Source organism: Nomascus leucogenys, chromosome 15, assembly GCF_006542625.1.
Source record: "Nomascus leucogenys isolate Asia chromosome 15, Asia_NLE_v1, whole genome shotgun sequence".
Classification (NCBI taxonomy): Eukaryota; Metazoa; Chordata; class Mammalia; order Primates; family Hylobatidae; genus Nomascus; species Nomascus leucogenys.
In genome coordinates, this window is record NC_044395.1 from 32044943 (window position 1) to 32059868 (window position 14926).

At 38.6% G+C, this 14926-nt stretch overlaps 1 long non-coding RNA gene and 1 pseudogene across 1 annotated transcript in view; one reads left to right on the plus strand and one right to left on the minus strand.

Annotated features, from left to right (window-relative positions):
• LOC105737593 overlaps window positions 1-14926 on the minus strand; it is a 58666-nt gene that overhangs the window by 24168 nt on the left and 19572 nt on the right. The gene's annotated exons all lie outside the window — the stretch shown is intronic.
• LOC100584075 lies at window positions 9749-10720 on the plus strand (annotated as a pseudogene).

Here is a 14926-nt window from a genome sequence, read left to right on the forward strand (position 1 = left end):
AAAGACAAACAAGGGCATTACATAATGGTAAAGGGATCAATACAACACGAAGAGCTAACTATCCTAAATATATATGCACCCAATACAGGAGCACCCAGATTCATAAAGCAAATTCTTAGAGGCCTACAAAGAGATTTAAACTCCCACACAATAATAGTGGGAAAATTTAACAACCCACTGTCAATATTAGATCAATGAGACAGAAAATTAACAGGGATATTTAGGACTTGAACTCAGCTCTGGACCAAGTGGACCTAATAGACATATACAGAACTTTCCACCCCAAATCAACAGAATATACATTCTTCTTAGCACCACATAGCACTTTTTCTAAAATTGACCACATAATTAGACGTAAAACACTACTCAGCAAATGCAAAATAATGGAAATAATAAAAAATGGTCTCTCAGACCACAGTGCAATCAAATTAGAATTCAGGATTAAGAAACTCACTCAAAACCACACAACTACATGGAAACTGAACAACCTGTTCCTGAATGACTACAGGGTAAATAACAAAATTAAGGCAAGAATAAATAAGTTCTTTGAAACGAATGAGAAAAAAAGACACAATGTACCAGAATCTCTGGGATACAGCTAAAGCAGTGTTAAGAGGGAAATTTATAGCATTAAGTGCCCACATGAGAAAACCAGAAAGATCTAAAATCAACACCCTAACATCTCAATTAAAAGAACTAGAGAAGACAGAGCAAAGAAATTCAAAAGTTAGCAGAAGACAATAAATAACTAAGATCAGAGCAGACCTGCAGGAGATAGAGACACAAAAAACCCTTCAAAAAATCAAAGAATCCAGGAGCTGCTTTTTTGAAAAGATTAACAAAAGAGATAGACCACTAGCCAGACTAATAAAGAAGAAAAGAGAAGAATCAAATAGGCACAATAAAAAATGATAAAGGGGAAATACCACTGATCCCACAGAAATGCAAACTACCATCAGAGAATACTATAAATACCTCTATGCAAATAAACTAGAAAATCTAGAAGAAATGGATAAATTCCTGGACACATACACCCTCCCAAGACTAAACCGGGAAGAAGTCAAATCCCTGAATAGACCAATAACAAGCTCTGAAATTGAAGCAGTAATTAACAGCCTACCAACCATAAAAAGCCCAGGATCAGACAAATTCACAGCCGAATTCTACCAGAGGTAAAAAAAGGAACTGGTACCATTCCTTTTGAAACTATTCCAAACAGTAGAAAAAGAGGGACTCCTCCCTAACTCATTTTATGAGGCCAGCATCACTCTGATACCAAAACCTGGCAGAGACACAACAGAAAAAGAAAATTTTAGGCCAATATCCATGATAAACATCGGCTCAAAAATCCTCAATAAAATACTGGCAAACCGAATCCAGCAGCACATTAAAAACCTTATCCACGATGATCAAATCAGCTTCATCCCTGGGATGCAAGTCTGGTTCAACATATGCAAATCAATAAATGTAATCCATCACATAAACAGAACCAAAGGCAAAAACCACATGATTATTTCAATAGATGCAGAAAAGACTTTCGATAAAATTCAACACCAATTCATGCTAAAAACACTAAATAAACTAGGTATTGATGGGATGTATCTCAAAATAAAAAGAGCTATTTATGACAAACCCACAGCCAATATCATACTGAATGGGCAAAAGCTGGAAGCATTCCCTTTGAAAACCAGCACAAGACAAAGGATACCCTCTCTCACCACTCCTATTCAACATAGTGTTGAAAGTTATTGCAGTGCAATATTGAAAGATAGCAGGGCAATCAGGCAAGAGAAAGATATAAAGCATATTCAAATAGGAAGAGAGGAAGTCAAATTGTCTGTTTGCAGATGACGTGATTGTATATTTAGAAAACCCCATCATCTCAGCCCAAAAACTCCTTAAGCTGATATGAAACTTCAGCAAAGTTTCAGGATACTAAATGAATGTGCAAAAATCAGGAGCATTCCTATACACCAATAATAGACAAACAGAGAGCCAAATCATAAGTGAACGCCCATTCACAATTGCTACAAAGAGAATAAAATCCCTAGGAATCCAACTTACAAGGGATGCGAAGGACCTCTTCAAGGAGAACTACAAACCACTGCTCAAGGAAATAAGAGAGGACACAAACAAATGGAAAAACATTCCATGCTCATGGATAGGAAGAGTTAATATCATGAAAAGGGCCATACTGCCCAAAGTAATATATAGATTCAATGCCATCCCCATCAAGCTACCATTGACTTTCTTAACAGAATTAGAAAAAAACTACTTTAAATTTCATATGGAACCAAAAATAGCCAAGACAATCCTAAGCAAAAAGACAAAGCTAGAGGCATCATGTTACCTGACTTCAAACTATACTACAAGGCTACAGTAACCAAAACAGCTTGGTACTGATACCAAAACAGATATATAGACCAATGGGACAGAACAGAGGCCTCAGAAGTAACATCACACATCTACCACCATCTGATCTTTGACAAACCTGACAAAAACAAGAAATGGGGAAAGAATTCCCTATTTAATAAATGATGTTGGGAAAACTGGCTAGCCATATGCAGAAAAATGAAACTAGACCCCTTCCTTCACCTTATACAAAAATTAACTCAAGATGGATTAAAGACTTAAATGTAAGACCTAAAACCATAAAAAAAACCCTAGAAGAAAACCTAGGCAATACCATTCAGGACATAGGTGTGGACAAAGACTTCATGACTAAAACACCAAAAACAATGGCAACAAAAGCCAAAATTGACAAATGGGATCCAATTAAACTAAAGAGCTTCTGCACAGCTAAAGAAACTATCATCAGAGTGAACAGGCAACCTACAGAATGGGAGAAAGTTTTTGCAATCTATCCATCTAACAAAGGGCTAATATCCAGCATCTAAAAGGAACTTAAATTTACAAGAAAAAAAAAACCAACCCCATCAAAAAGTGGGCAAAGGATATGAACAGACATTTCTCAAAAGAAGACATTTATGTGGCCAATAAACATATGAAAAAAAGCTCGTCATCATTGGTCATTAGAGAAATGCAAATCAAAACCACAATGAGATACCATCTCACATCAGTTAGAATGGCGATCATTAAAAAGTCAGGAAACAACAGATGCTGAAGAGGATGTGGAGTAATGGGAACACTTTTACACTGTTGATGGGAGTGTAAATTAGTTCAACCATTGTGGAAGATAGTGTGGCGATCCTCAGCATTTCAGAACCAGCAATACCATCTGACCCAGCAATCCCATTGCTGGGTATGCACCCAAAGGATTATAAATCATTCTGCTATAAAGACACATGCACACGTATGTATACTGCAGCACTATTCACAATAGCAAAGACTTGGAACCAACCCAAATGCCCACCAATGACAGACTAGATGAAGAAAATGTGACACATATACACCATGGAATACTATGCAGTCATAAAAAAGAATGAGTTCATGTCCTTTGCAGGGACATGGATGAAGCTGGAAACCATCGTTTTCCATAGACTAACACAGGAACAGAAAACCAAACACCTCATGTTCTCATTCATAAGTGGGAGTTAAACAGTGAGAACATATCAGAGCACAGGGAGGGGGACATCACACACCAGGGCCTGTTGGGGGGTGGGAGGCAAGGTAAGGGATAACATTAGGAGAAATATCTAATGTAGATGACGGGTTGATGGGTGCAGCAAACCACTATGGCACATGTATACCTATGTAACAAACCTGCATGTTCTGCACATGTATCTTAGAACTTAAAGTATAATTAGAAAGGTAGAAAGAAGGAAGGAAGGGAGGAAAGAAAGAAAGGAAGGAAGAAAGAGAGAAAGAGAGAGAAAGAAAGAGAGAAAGAGAGAGAGAGGGAGGGAGGGAAAAGAAAAGAAAAAAGAAAAGAGAAAAGAAAAGAAAGGCCTACAATCTGTTATTCACATTCAGACTACCCAAGATGTGTCTAGAAATTAGTCATGTACCTGGCTGAATTGCAACAATTGAATGCTCTGCCCCACCCAGATGGTAACAGGAATGATAGTGTTCTGAGTGGTGAGAAATGAGTTAGAGACCAGTGAGGAAAGCTGGTGGAGGGTTCTAAGAAATCTAACTCCACTTGCCCAATGCCTCCCTTCAAAGTGCTTCTCATTAATGGATTCCATTGGATTCCTCTGATTCTTTAAAATAATCCTCCCTTTAATTCAGTTTGGTGTTCCAACCAAATGGAAGGACTGCCTTCCAATCAAAGGGGTTCCTGATGAAAATGATCACACTGTTCTATTTGTCTTGCACTTGAAGACACAGCTCAGGGGTTACCATCTTTGGCGACATTCTGAGACCTTGCCAACTCTGCCCACTGGCTGTGTTCATTCCTCCTCTTATGTGCCTCCATTCACACACAGCACACTGTAGCTGCCCACTCAAATGCACCCCACATGGGCACATTGGACCATGCCCAGCATCAAGCCCCTGACTTAGTCGATGCTCATTAAACTTTTGTTGAATGAATGAATGAATAAGTTTGGCAAGGCAGCAATGCTTGATCCTGGGTGTGAAGAAGTAGTAGGAGTCTATCAGGCCAAGTGTGAAGAGGAAAGGAAGAGCATAGGCAATGGCATTAAGATATGACAGAACATGTCATATCTAGGAAATTACAGGGTTTGACTACAGTAGGAAATATGGTCTTTTCTGAGTTATAGTGTAGAGGGAAGAATATGAAGTAATTTTCTAATTATGAACATTAAATTTCTTTAAATGTAACAATTGTGAAAATTATCCTCAAAGCCCATTAATCAATTAGTTCTGTCAGTGAATAATTATTCAGTTGCAGCAGCAAATCTATTTTGAAAGTAGTCAGGCTATCAACACCAAATTAAACTGTTAACACACCTTGCTAATTTACCCTGCACAAAAAGTAAATGTCTAAAGCATTTCTGAAATAGATTAAAGGTGCTTCATAAAGGGGCAAAAAATATATGGCTATAAACACCCTGACCTTTCAAGAATTTACCAAAGAGAGGTACGTGAGGATCCACATACGTCACGTAATCCCTGTAGGTCAGTAGAAAAAAGAGCTGCTCTGGGGAACATTCCACCCTGGGGTACGGTCCTCGTAAGTGACAGATCACAGCATAACAGGAAGCTGATTCTTAATATAACTATATTCATCAATAATCCTCATGATTAAGGGGATATTTTCACTTTCCTAAGATAAAACTAAAGGTGGGAATTATGATGCATGACTTCCTGGCGATGATTTATGCAACTAAGGAATCTGCTGCCTTTGCATTTATTCTTAGAATCACATTTAGCTCATGGCAATGAAAGTGATGATGATAATATAACACTTTATCATATGGCTGCCTCTCAGGCAAGATTCCAAAATTATTAAAGAAGGTAACTCATTGTGTTGGTTCGTGATGTACATTTAACAGAAAATTATATTCCAATGGACTTGCTTTACCTCATTGCATTATAACAATTTCCTCAAGAATCATACTTAATTTACATTTTAGAAAATCATTTAGTTATCAATATTTAGTGTGTTGAAATATTCTAACCAAGACACTTGAGCCATAGTTCCAAAAGTTATGCTCCCAATGAAATAAAAACAAATGAAAATTTAGGGGCTCAGTTTCCTCATCTGCAATGTAAGAGGAATAAAGTAGGTGATTTTAGGTGTCTTTCCACTCTAAGAGAAATTAATATTTATTGAGCTGCTATTATGTGACAAGCATGATGTACGTTTGCATTTGGGGATTTAATTATCCTCAAAACTGTCATGGTGGATATTAATATTATTATTTCCACTGTATAGGTGAGAAAACAGTATTAGAGAGGTTAACATACCCAAGGATATAAGTCTCAAAAGTTGCAAACTCAAGTTTTGAATCCAAATCTGCCCTATACAAAAATCAATTTTTTCACTCAAGAATGCTGTTTCCAGTTCTACGTTCTGTTTCTGTGTGCATCTGGTAATTCAACATTTGTAATCAAGCTGCGTGGAGTACTAGTGAATGAGAGTACATAGAATTTGTAATACCTGTATACAGGTAGTATTTTGATTAATATTCTAGAGACAAATTTCTTTTTTTAGTTCAAGAAAATGCCATAGACTAAGGAAATGAGTTATATGTCTGTGAATTCCTGTTTACCTTTTATTGCTGTGTAGTACCTGATCATGGGAAACAGTCTTAAAGGTCAGAAGGTAGTAAAAACAACATATGTAGTCATTCAACTTGCAAAGTACTTATCAGTTCAATTACATCATAAATAAATGGTATAAGCATTATTATTTCCTTTTTGCAGATAACACCCAAGATTGCTCTGCTGTGATTCAAACCTGTATCATTTAATTCCAAATTCTGCACTTTGTCTATCACATCCTTTGGAGAATACTTGAAAAATAAATCCCCTACACATCCCCCTTCCACATACGAGATAACTATCTTCACTCACTACAACTAAAAAGCACTGAGATTGGAACGTGCATTGACTTTGGAATGAGCCCCGGGTTTAAATTTCCATTCTGCCACCTACTGGAGTTTTGGAGAAGACAACGTATGAGTTTCCATTTTTCCTCACTCACACACTCTAAGGATCCAGATCCGCGGGATCCTGCCTCCTTAGGCCCGCCTCACAACTACCCCCAGGAGTTTCCAAGGACCTAGAAGTAGAGTAAGGGTCTTTATGCCTGGTGGAAACAGCCCAGATGTTCCTCTTTCCAGTTTAAGGAAACCTCTCCCTCTCTCATGCCTCCCTGAAACCTTTTTCCTTTCCCCTCTTAGTTGAAGACATCTGACAACCTCTTCCTATGAGCTCAGGCTTTTCCAAAAGTTGAAAAGAGATACTGCCTTCATGTAGGTTTCAACTGAAGTCCTGAAGACACCTCTGAGACTAGGAGATACATAGTTCTTGGCAAATTCAGGGAAAAATATAGAGGAAAATATAATTTTAGATCTCAGTATATTATCCTATGACATACTCTGTCTATAGAATTATATGTATATATTATTTTGCTGGGACTGTGTTAAATACACTTATATATGTATAGTTACATAAACAGGTATATTTACAGATATTGAGTCATAAAGATCCAAATGTGTGTAAGTAAAATATGTAACATGCACTGGTACCTTTTTATAGAAAGACTGCACTAACCTTCCATGTAAATAGTATGTAGATTTGCTCTTATAACATAGACAGCAGGGCACTAGGAGAGCTCGGTAGCAGAAGACACTGGGGGACCTCATGGGGGCTTATGACCTCAAGCTGAGCCTTAAAGCCAGGGAAGAAAACAAACAGAAGCTCTAGTTGTGTAGCTTTTAAGACAGAGTTTTCTGAGGGGTTCTGGCTATAATCCTGAGAGAAGATTTCTATAAAAACTATTTTGTCCCATGCATTCTATCTATATACATTCTTCCACTCCACCATAGGCATTCTATTTTTGAAAGCTGTGTGGCCTGGAAACCTAGTTTTCTTTCCCAAGACCCCAGAGGAGAACTAGGCTGTGCCTAAAGATAGGGCACTGTCTTTTATCAGCTTCGCTGCAGAACCCACAGAGTCTAGTTGCAGGGTGATAGGCTGAGGCTATCTCTGCATTTTACCTGAAATTGAATTTAGTTGGGAAAGCACACACAAAAATAAAAATAATAAATATAACTCTTATTTAGCATGTACTCTGCTATTTTGTGTCAGAAACTCTTTTCATTGCATGTGATTTAAATGGGAAATAATACATTTATATTAGCCTAACTTCAAGGACCACTAATACGAAATAGAGAAGCAGAAGTTGATTTCCTTTTCAATTGATCTCTAGGATTAAATTTTTTTATGAGACAATTCGGAGAGTAGGTAATTTGGTCTCCTTTCTGAAATAGAATGAATCTCCAAAATTCTCCACAATGCATTATGTGATTCTGAAACTGACTAGCTGCATGTCCTCAGCCTTAGGCCAAATCCCAACAAATACCTACTCATGTTTTGGTGTATAAAATGGCTTAAGAATCATTCAATTTTCTCAGCTCCCCAAGACTCAACAAAGGACCCTCGCAGGCAGGGCTTATTGAAATAGTCCAGACAGCTGTCTAACCACACAGATCCTTTAAGTCCCTCTCCAATTACCTCTCCAAGAGTGCCCAACAGATATTAGTTATGCCAATATGACAAGATCTATTATCAGTAGGAAGAAGTGCCAGAACTAAAAGAGTAGTAAAAAATGACTTTGATTAAATTTGTTTTGGCCATTAATAGATTTCTGGATAAATTGCCTAGGAAGCACATACTTGCATTTTGAATCTTATTTTCCCTGTCTTCCATAATATTTTTGGAGATATATACCACATAAATATTCATTGGCATAATGGGAATTTACACCTAAGATTTTAACAGCTACTTGAAGAAATAATAATTTATGCAATAATTAGGCTGCATCCATTTCATGAGCGAATTAACTTCTAAGAGCTAAATTGGTGTCTGATTATTTTTGCAATTTCTAGCCTTGTAGATCAGACGTGCTTACTAAGTGGGAGTGAGTTCAGTCTTTCAATTTGTTCATACAAAAGTCCAGGGGATACTTAACTACCGTGTTGTCCACATATACTGAGACAGTCTGATAAATGTATTTTCTTTGAGAGTTCACTATGTTTTCTTGGGTTTAACCATGTATTAGTCTGTTCTCACGCTGCTAAAAAAGACATACCCGAGACCGGGTAATTTAAAAAGGAAAGAGATTTAATTGATTCACAGTTCCACATGGCTGGGGAGGCCTCATAATCCTGGCAGAAGGCGAATGAGGAGCAAAGTCAGGGTCTTACATGGTGCTAGGTAAGAGAGCATGTGCAGGGGAACCCCCCCTTTTTAAAACCATCACATCTTGTGAGACTGATTCACTATCACAAGAATAGCACGGGAAAGACCCGCCCACATGATTCAATTACTTCCCACGGGACCACTCCCAAGACATGTGAGAATTATGGGACCTACAATTCAAGATGAGATTTGGGTGGGGACACAGCCAAACTGTATCAAACCACTTCAGCATACCTAGTCACTATGCTTTCCCTCAGACTTGCAAAGTGAAAGAACTCTTACTGAAAGAAGGGACACTTACCCTCAAAAGTACTAAGTGCCACTTTTTCTATTCTATTGCATGTAACCTAACATTTCCCCTGTTGAGCAAGTTTCTACAAAGCAGCTGGTAAGCCTTGGAGAATGGGCAGGGACACAATGAAAACATCAGCCTTTTTTCAACGAATTACCTTCCATTAAGAGAATGAGGTGAAGATAAGGAAAATATGAAAAGGGCTTTAAGAAAGTGTAATGAGCTAAGAAAATTCAGAGTGAAACTATTGGGCTGGAGCTGGAGTAACAAGACGGCGGCGTCGGCAGAGGGACAGGGGTCCTTCCGGGCTGGAGCTGCTGGCAGTGGTGGCAATGGTATCCCTGCCCTAGCTCACCGCACCCCTTTTTCCAGCCTGCACATAGCTGAGACAGCAAGGCAGTGGCGCCGCCCAGAAACAAGTGGCCCAGCCTTGTAACTGCAAGAACCCTTTCACAAACTGCAGCCCGGCAACAAGAAACCTGACTGAGCAGCGGTGATCAGGTTCTCCCTCAGCTGATTCTGGGCCGCGAATATGAGGGAGGCCTCCGTGTTCCATGTCCCGTTTCCTGCCACCTTCCGCCGTGGAGGAGCCCCAGAGGCCCCCGTCCTCCTCTCAGAGGCGTCTGGACTTGGCCTCAGCCTCCGTCTTCATCTCTCAGGATGGCGAGCAGCAGCGGATCCAAGGCCAAATTTATTGTTTGAGGGAAATATAAACTAGTAAGGAAGATCAGTCTGGCTCCTTCTGGGACCTTTATCTGGCCATCAACATCACCAATGGCGAGGAAGTGGCAGTGAAGCTAGAATCTCAAAAGTCCAGGCATCTCCAGTTACTGTAGGAAAGCAAACTCTGTAAGATTCTTCAAGGTAGGGTTGGCATCCCCCACATACCGTGGTATGATCAGGAAAAAGACTGCAATGTACCAGTCATAGACCTTCTGGGACCTAGCCTCGAAGACCTCTTCAATTTCTCTTCAAGAAGGTTCACAGTGAAAACTGTACTTATGTTAGCTGACCAGACGATCAATAAATTGAGTATGTGCATACGAACAATTTTATACACAGAGACATTAAACCAGATAACTCCCTAAAGGTATTGGGCATCACTGTAGTAAGTTATTCCTTATTGATTCTGGTTTGGTCAAAAAATACAACAACAGCAGGACAAGGCAACACATACTGTGCAGGTAACATAAAAATCTCACTAGCACTGCCCGATGTGCCAGCATCAATGCACATCTTGGTATTGAGCAGAGTCACAGAGATGACGTAGAATCCTTAGGCTGTTTTGATGTGTTTTAACAGAACCAGCTTGCCATGGCAAGGACTAAAGTCCGCAACAAAGAAACAAAATATGAAAAGATTAGTGAAAAGAAGATGCCCACTCCTGTTGAAGTTTTATTTAAGGGGTTTCCTGCAGAATTTTCCATGTGCTTAAACTATAATCGCGGACTACACTTTGAGAAAGTCCCGGATGAGGTGTATCTCAGACAGCTATTCCGCATTCTTTCGAGGACCCTGAATCACCAATACGACTAAACGTTTTATTGGACAATGTTAAAGCTGAAAGTAGTGCAGCAGACAGCCTCTTCCAGTGGGCAGGGTCAGCAGGCCCAAACCCCCACAGGTTTCTAAGCATGAGCTGAGGAACAGAAGAAGCAGAGCAGATGATCTGTTGCTTTTGATCTGGCATTTGTTGCTGCTAGAAATTTTATTTCATACGTACACTAGCCAATGGTAGTTGCAACCATCTACTTGGTGTTAGGAACTTAATATCAGTATGAACTGACTCTGGGCAGCACAGGTAATGCTGCATCCTGAATTGCAGCTGCTGTAATTGTGAATATTAACTGAGATAGTGAAACATGGTGTCCAGTTTTCTATTGCATCTTTTTCAAGTAGGAAAATTAAATGTTTGACTCACACAAATTAGTGGAGAAATTAGGCATATGTCAATTTTTTTGTTAAAACCTTTTGTTTTGAACTATACTACTTTGAGATCTCATTTAAGAAGAAGGAGATAAAGTCTTCAGCCACAGTCGTGATGGTTGTAAGTGCTCACAATTTTGCATTCTTAGCATTTTTCCATCCCTGGGGTTTGCAAGTTCTTCACTTAAAACATTCTTAAAATGGTTGTCTTGTTGCTTGAAAGCCAATTGATATGGTAGCAACCAAATATTCCATTGTTTGAGCATATGAAAGACTCTACCTGCTCACCCGTGCTAGAAATAACAGCATCCAAAGTGAAGATGTAAGAAAAACTAAGTGACTACTAGGTTATTCTCAGGACTCTGCATTAATTTTATAAAGTTCTTGTTATTTAAAAAAGCATATTTGTCACAGAAATTTAGTTAACATCTTGCAACTAAACATGTATGTATGTTGCTTAGATAAATGTAATCACTGTAAACATCTATATGATCTGGGATTTTGTTTTTATTTTGAAATGGGAACTTTTTTTTGTTTACAAGTTCATTGAAAGCTAAAAACTTTCTGTAAAAAAAAAAAACTATCTCACAAAGGGAGAAAGGTAATGGAGGAAATTATCAGTGAATTAATATTTAGACTGAGCCTTGCAGAATGGGTAGACTTCTATTAAGTGGAAATAGAGTAGAATAAAAAATATAAAAAAGCAGGATAGGTGCAAGGCACATTTAGGAAACAGTGTAATTCACTTTGCTTATAAGGGGGTAGGATGAGAGGGAAGTGGGACCGGTAAGTCCTTTTTAGACCTGAGCATGGAAGGTCTTAAGTGCTAAAGTTAGTTTATATCTGTTTTGCTTTTTTAAAATTAATTTTTTATTTCTATAGGCTATTGGGGAACAGGTGGTGTTTGGTTACATGTGTAAGTTCTTTAGTGGTGATTTGTGAGATTTTAGTGCACCCATTACCTGAGCAGTATATATTCAAATTGTAGTCTTATCCCTCACCCCCTTCCCACCCTTTCCTCCTGAGTCCCCAAAGTCCATTGTGTCATTTTTATGCCTTTGCATCTTCACAGCTTAGCTCCCACTTATGAGTGAGAAGATATGATGTTTGATTTTCCATTCCTGAGTTACTTCACTTAGAAGAACAGTCTCTAATCTCATCCAGGTTGCTGCAAATGCCATTAATTCATTCCTTTTTATGGCTGAGTAGTATTCCATCGTATATAATAGTATTCCATCATATATAATATATATACTATATATAGTATATATTATAGTATATGCAGTTATTATATATATCATATAAATAGTATTCCATCATATCATATCATATATACACACATATATATATCACAGTTTCTTTATCCACTTGTTGATTCATGGGCATGTGGGTTGGTTCCACATTTTTGCAATTGCGAATTGTGCTGGTATAAACATGCACATGCAAGTATCTTTTTCGTATAATTTACTTCTTTTCCTCTGGATAGATACCCAGTAGTGGGATTGCTGGATCAAATGGTAGTTCTACTTTTAGTTATTTAAGGAACCTCCACACTGTTTTCCATAGCAGCTGTACTAGTTTACATTTCCACCAGCAGTGTAGAAGTGTTCCCTGTTCACCGCACCCATGCCAACATCTACTGTTTTTTTATTTTTTGATTATGGCCATTCTTGCATTATTAAGATGGTATCGCATTGTGGCTTTGATTTGCATTTCCTTGATCATAAGTGATGTTGAGCATATTTTCATACGTTTTTTGGCTATTTATATATCTTGAGAATTGTCTGTTCATGTCCTTAGCCCACTTTTTGATGACATTGTTTGTTTTTTTCTTGCTAATTTATTTGAGTTTGTTGCAGATTCTGGATATTAGTCTTTTGTCAGATATATCAATTGTGAGGATTTTCTCCCACGCTGTGGGTTGTCTGTTTACTCTGCTGGTTGTTCCTTTTGCCATGCTAGACAATGGACACCGCTGAAGCATTTTATTCATAAAAATAATTACAAATATTTTGTGTGTGTTCACTGTGTGCCAGTCATTGTACTAATATATTTTATATGTATTATTTTAGTCTCCAAACAACCATCTAAGGCATGTGCTGTTATTATTTCCATTTTTCAGATGAGAAAATAAAAAGGTTGAATAATTGGTCATGTAGCTAGTAATTGGCAGAGTTGGCATTTGAACCCAGGTCTGTGATTTAGCAAGCTGTGCTAGGTAAGAAGTATATAAGGAGGAATAGGAGTCTTGGTTTAAAAGAAAATGAAACCAGATCTATCCAGATGGAAGTGTCCTGGTGGCAGTGGAAACTATGCGACAGGAGTTCAGGAAAACAGTAGGGCTCAAGTTTGGCATTTTTGTGGGGATGTTGGGTGAAGTTATGGGAATAGATGAGACTGTCCTGGAGAAATAGTGGTCAGAGATTAAAAGTGAAGACTCAAAACAGGACATTGGTGAATGGCTAAATTCAGGAGGAAGGGAAGGAAGGAGACACCAGCAAAGGAGGGGAAATAATCAGAAAGGTACAGGGAGAAAAATAAAGTGCAGAAACTCCAAGCTAAGGGTTTCCAAGACTGAGCATTGAACGCTAAAAAGGACTGATGAAAATGTGAACTGAAGAAAAGCCATCTGACTTTTTTAAAATGGTGGATGTTAACAGTAATGTTTGAAAATGTACTACAAGGGGGTGAGGTCAAGGTCAAGATCCAAGTTAGGTAATAAGGCTGATGATAAAGAGAAAAGTGATGCTCAAGGAGTTACGGGTTGCAACAATTGTTAGGGTTGTGCTCCTTCATGTATTTCACAGAGCAGCCACGTTCACAGGATGAGGGAAAGAATCTGTGCCAAAAGCAAGAAACACCCTTGAGAGAGAAGGGTACAATTCACAGGAGAAGATGTCGGTTTAAGCAAAAAGGGACTGTGCAGTCTTACTGGTGGTTTCATCAATAATTTTCTATTAGAACTAAAAAATGCATCTCAGTGTCAAGTATCAAAAGATGTCTGAAGGGATTAATCTTTTGTATTCAGAGCTGAATTACCTGGTTTTGCAGCCAAAGACCTTTTTCAAGTTTCTGTCTCTACTATTTGCTAGAGGAACCGTCTTGGACAAAAGATTTAGTCATGGAAAGTTGTCCCAGTTTCTTCATCTATGAAATAAAAATAATAGTATCCACCCTAACTAGATTATTGTGAGGATAAAATAGTTTTGTATGTTAAAGGTATAGAGAGCCCAGTAAAGGTTAAATGTTATTTCTTTCAGTGAGAACTCATAAGAATTGACTGATTCTTAGACAGGCATGGTGGCGCATGCCTGTAATCCCAGCCACTTGGGAGGCTGAGGCAGGAGAATTGCTTGAGCCTGGGAAGTGGAGGTTGCAATGAGCCAAGATCATGCCACTGCACTCTAGCCTGGGTGACAGAGTGAGACTCTGTCTCAATAGGAAAAAAAAAAAAAAAAAGAATTGACTGATTCAAGGAAAACCAGCTGACCAGCCCAATGGTCATCATAAATGATTATAACTTTAGGAGGCTGAGGAGGGAGGATCACTTGAGGCTAGGAGTTTGAGACCAGCCTGAACAACATAGCAAGACCCTGTCTCTACAAACATACTAATAATAATAATTAGCTAGGTGTGGTGGCATACACCTGTAGTCCCCCAGTTGCTGTATGAGAGCTGTAGTTCCAGCTACTTGAGAGGCTGATGTGGGAGGATCACTTGAGCCCAGAAGGTGGAGGCTGCAACAAGCCATGGTTATGCCACTGCATTCCAGCCTGGGCAACAGAGCAAGGCTCTGTCTCAAAAAGTATAATAATAAAAAAATAAAGAAAGAATTATGGCTGAGGCATGAGTAGTTAAGAGTAATTAAAAAGAACTGGGTAGTAGGCTTACAGAACATTTCACTTTGTGAAA